Consider the following 4,742-nt stretch of genomic DNA (forward strand, 5'->3'; position numbering starts at 1 on the left):
TTGATTTATGTTTTCATATTGAGTTTTAGTAACTCAGGGATTTTTTATTTTTATTACAAAAATTGTATTTAATACACTTTTCAAAAGATAGAAGAGTTTAGAACATTATCTGTTTTTTGTAGCTAACTCTTCTTTTGGGCTGAAATGATCTCATGAAAGATGTATTAATTTAGTTTGGTCAACATTCCTTTTCCCAAAAAAGTACTTGCAGTTTTGTAACCCAATTACATTCTGGTTGAACATATAATAATTAACCATTTTACTTTTAATATTGTGTACCTGATAAAAAAAAAAGAAAGAAAAAATAACATTAATAACACAATTATATTTTTTTTATTTATTAGTAAAAAAAAATCATTGTTTTGTCACAAAACACATTCATGAGGACTTCTTTCCATCTGCGAGGTCAGTTTACATGAAGAATTCAGATAGGTACTGTTCACTTAGTTGAAGGAAATATTATTATAATTGTCATTTTTTAATTTTGCCAAAATTATGGAAAATGTAGTATTCATTTTTTTTAACACCTAACAGCAGATCTCTGCTCACTAATCTACTTTATCAGAAAACATCTGCTCCATGCTGATACGTTTCATCGGTTGGGAGATCTTAAAAAATAAAAATTAGTTGTCAGTAATACATTCATTTAAGATGCATTTTTCTTTTTATCATTAGAAAAAAAAATAAGGGTCAGTAATTTTGTCAAAGCAATTATGTTATCATTTGAAAAATCCAGTTCACATCATTCACTTACATATTACTTTCAAAGAACAATTTTACATTCTGTGTAATGGAAAAAAAATAAAACATACTCACCATGGCTGATTTATTCTTTTTCTTACCCATGATCATGCAATGAACCAAAATATCCTCCTTGGTGAGAGCTAAGCAGTTGCGCATCATTCCTCTATATTGGATGACAATGCCATGTTTTTATTATTTCACACTTTCTGGAACACATAAATATTAATTTTGGGATAAAAATTCAAATTACTTAAATGATAAAAAATCTTCTATTACACGTTGCCGTACCTGAGTTCCGAGCTCCACCACCTTTACTACCTCAGTAGAAAGGTCCAAATCCAAAGAAATGTCTGGATCTATTTCAACCTTCAATCTGTTTGCAATACAAATATTGTGCAGACTAGCACAACCAATAATTATATCACAAACTTTAGAGGGTGAATATAAAAGCACACTGCTGGACCTGTCTAAACAGCGAAACTGGCTTTTAAGGGCACCAAAGGTTCTTTTTTTAGCTCCCCTGGTACTAATGTGTGCTGCTTGGTACCTTTTTTCTGCTGCAGATACAGGGCTACTTAATGGAGTCAACAACTAGGACCGACTTCCATATCCTGCATCTCCTAAACAAAAATAATTACACATTACATTAACATTCGCACTGTCATCATCTTAACCTTTTTTATATAAATTTATTAAACTTTCTTTGTAAAAATAGTACATTGTAAAAAAACAAAATTGCATTTTATTTACCAAGCAGCAAGCCATGTGGAAAGGATCTTGCTTCTAAATTTCAGAACAATGCAACTGTTGCAAGATGAAGAAGTCATGCGATGAACCTGGAAAACCGACAACAACATTGGTGATTTTTTGTTTGGCATCACAAACCATCTGAACAATTATGGAATGGAAGTGTTTTTGATAACGAAAACTTTTATCCATTCAGCAGGGTGGTGTAAGTGCAATGTGGATGCAATCAATTGCACCCAGCTCATTGGGCATTTGAGCCAAAGAACAAAAATTTGCTTTGAGCTCACGCACACTGCGGGAATTTAATAAAACGTGCAGTGTGCTTTTTGAGGGCTTTTAGGACCTTGAACAGGATCCTACAAAAGGTGGGTTGGGAAAAACCGGCAATAAGTGCCAAGATGGGCTGAAACATTCCTGAACCAAAAAATGCAAAGCACCAAGCAGTTTGGCAAGTCCAGGGACTGCTCGGTTAGTAGTGGCACGAGATTTCAGGCCCTCTTTTACAATCTCATATAGATTGTAAATTGCTGTGGAGGATAGGCGATAAAGTTTTCTCACCTCCTCCTTGGGCAATCCATCAAACAAGCGCCTGTTGGGATACAGACGTGGCCTGGGGATTATAGTCCTACTTGCCTCAATTGACAATGCTGCCATTGCCTGTCCACCATTCTCTCCCACAGTCTCGCCCTCTTCCATACTCACATTCACACCACATGCATCAACATTCTCTCCAGCATTGCATCCAAAGCAGTCTACTCCATACATGCAGCATACATGTACATCCAAACTGTGTCCATGAATGGTTTCATTGAAAAAGAGACACTAAACTATTAGAAAGGATAATTAAACTAAACTAAACTATTAATTTTTTCTTTACACCCAAAAATGTAGGGAGTCAGGCCTGTTTGTGCAGGGGAAGGATTGGCCTGTGAGAAGCACTAGTTTACTAGGATATTACTTTGGTTGAAGTGATTAAAATTAAATTAAAAAAATTTAAAATTTACGCAGGTGTATTCCTTCACAGATAGGCCGGCTCTCCGAAAGTACACCAACACCACTAGAATAGAAATACCACTTACGTAGTCAGAATGGAGAATGCATGTATACATACTCCAGCAGTCCTATTGTTCACTAGCTCTGTTCCATTTCCTTTAGTAAAAAGGGTGTGGTCCCATAAATTGGGCACATGGTTGTAGGATTTGGGAGCATAGTTTTGGTGCATCTATATGTGGGCTGAGCAGATCAGGAACATGGCCTAAAATGTCCTGATACTTCAATTTAGGAATGTAGGTAAGTGAGCGTATAAACCCATTGCAGATAAACTTAGACACAACACAACTTATTGCTGGAAGAGACAGTCTTTGGTAACCAAATCCAAACAATCAGACATTTTCACTATTTGCACTACCCTGGTGAAATGTAATACCAAACTGATCACTGTATATTACAAAAAATTGAGTACAAATATAAGAAAACAGTAATGTTTAAGTAACATTGAAAGAAATACCTTGTCTTACCTTTTCAGGCATGAATCCATTTTCAGAAAGCTGTAGATGATAAGCATGAAATGTTCAGATATTATATGATATTGTGGGGAATATTTATATCAACCTTTCTGCAGGTAACTGTGAAGAGGTGTTGCCCATAGCTGCCATTCAGACATTTCATTTAATGTATAAACTAATAGAAAATGACAGCTTCTCGATGATTGGTATGGACCTGCTTTTCTACACAGTTATCTATAAAATAGTATTCAATATGTTATAAGTGTAGTAATGTAGCATATTAGTCAAAACATTTCAAAGGAATTTTGTCCACTCTCTGTGCTGCAAACTTTTAGTTTGGGCCCGGAAATATAACATTAGATACCCCAGCCAAAGATTGTCCTTAAGGTCTAGGACCCCCTCCCAGGCAAAATTGATTTTAGGAAGATTGATTTTTACTTACAAGTACTTAATGCACCTAATATTAAGTTAACTTGTTTCCTTCATTATATATGGGGAGGGGGACAGACGCAACATATCATTTCTTCTTGTATTATTTTGTGAAATGGTAATATTATTTGAAGATCATCACCATCATCATCATCATCATCAACATTTATTTTATATAGCGCCAGCAAATTCCATAGCGCTTTACAATTGGGAACAAACAGTAATAAAACAATACTGGGTAATACATATAGACATAGAGGTAAGAGGGTCCTGCTTTATAGCTGTTGTTTTTATATTACATCATGATGTGGACAATTCTACTATTTTGTTTTCTTCTTTCCCCCTACACGTATTGTGGCCCTTTGTATCATTTCTCCATGTTCACCATTATACTAAAATATGAAGAAATAGTTGAAAGGTTTCTCCTTCTAAACAAGAACCTTTGAGAACTCCATCGTCTTGAATTTGGCTTCCAATCAAAAAAAAATAATAAATAGATAAATATATATATATATATATATATATATATATATATATATATATATATGCATTCTCAGCAGAATTTTCCCATTGAAATCCCTTGAATACAGATGATAGACACCATGGTTTATCAAGACTGCAATCTGAATATGGGGCATTCTCTTTAGAGGCACATTTGGGTTTTAAAAACAGCGTCTGTCAATGCCTAAGGTGATATTGTGTGATAAGCTGATAGTTGTACATGTTCTACTTCGCACTTTAAAATTAGTTGTTTTTGCAAAATAATGTACAAATATTCCCCCATCGGTGCTTGTCCTACTGCTTACATTTTTCTGCCAGATTTCCCATGTTCCATAGCATCAGTGTGGATGCATTGTGCATATACAAACTTATTGTTTGCCAAGTGTCTATTATGGTCCTAATAAATGTTTGTTTTGCTAATAAATATTAATACAAGTTAAGACAATAAGTCATACCCAGCAATATGTAAAATGCAGTTTTCTCCACTTGTCCCAGGCTAGGAGAATTGTCAGCGGAGCAATGTGGGCGCTGGTCTCCCTGTAGTTTTCTCCTCTTTCCAGCGTTCAGGTTGTCTTCTGTTGTCCTGTTATGATAAATTCTTCTCTTTTACATAGAGTAATAATGAATGAATACTTATTTTCAAATTAAATATAAACGAAGTGATTTAGCATTTATAAATGCACCCTGTAGTTCAATGTTTTTAAGCAAAATTGCACCTATCTCTTCAGCTAGCACATGAGGGCCACATGCTGATTTTGGGAACTGCAGATGTTAAATGAACATGTAGCTACATTGCAGGATTGCACCATGGAAATG

The 4,742-nt window shown here is 34.8% G+C and overlaps 1 long non-coding RNA gene across 3 annotated transcripts; it reads right to left on the reverse strand.

The window, feature by feature from the left end:
- Positions 1 to 294: 294 nt before the first annotated feature.
- Positions 295 to 4,742, reverse strand: LOC142138922 (uncharacterized). 3 transcript variants are annotated; one of them, XR_012688127.1, is made up of 5 exons: positions 4,382 to 4,742; positions 3,009 to 3,038; positions 1,495 to 1,580; positions 817 to 950; positions 295 to 608 (listed from the first exon to the last, which is right to left on the reverse strand). It is a non-coding gene; the product is annotated as an uncharacterized LOC142138922 (long non-coding RNA). The 3 variants fall into 3 exon arrangements; XR_012688126.1 differs by having other exon boundaries at positions 298 to 608; positions 817 to 907; positions 2,999 to 3,038; positions 4,382 to 4,601; XR_012688125.1 differs by having other exon boundaries at positions 298 to 608; positions 817 to 907; positions 4,382 to 4,587.

This window comes from Mixophyes fleayi, chromosome 2 (assembly GCF_038048845.1).
Source record: "Mixophyes fleayi isolate aMixFle1 chromosome 2, aMixFle1.hap1, whole genome shotgun sequence".
NCBI classification, from domain to species: domain Eukaryota; kingdom Metazoa; phylum Chordata; class Amphibia; order Anura; family Limnodynastidae; genus Mixophyes; species Mixophyes fleayi.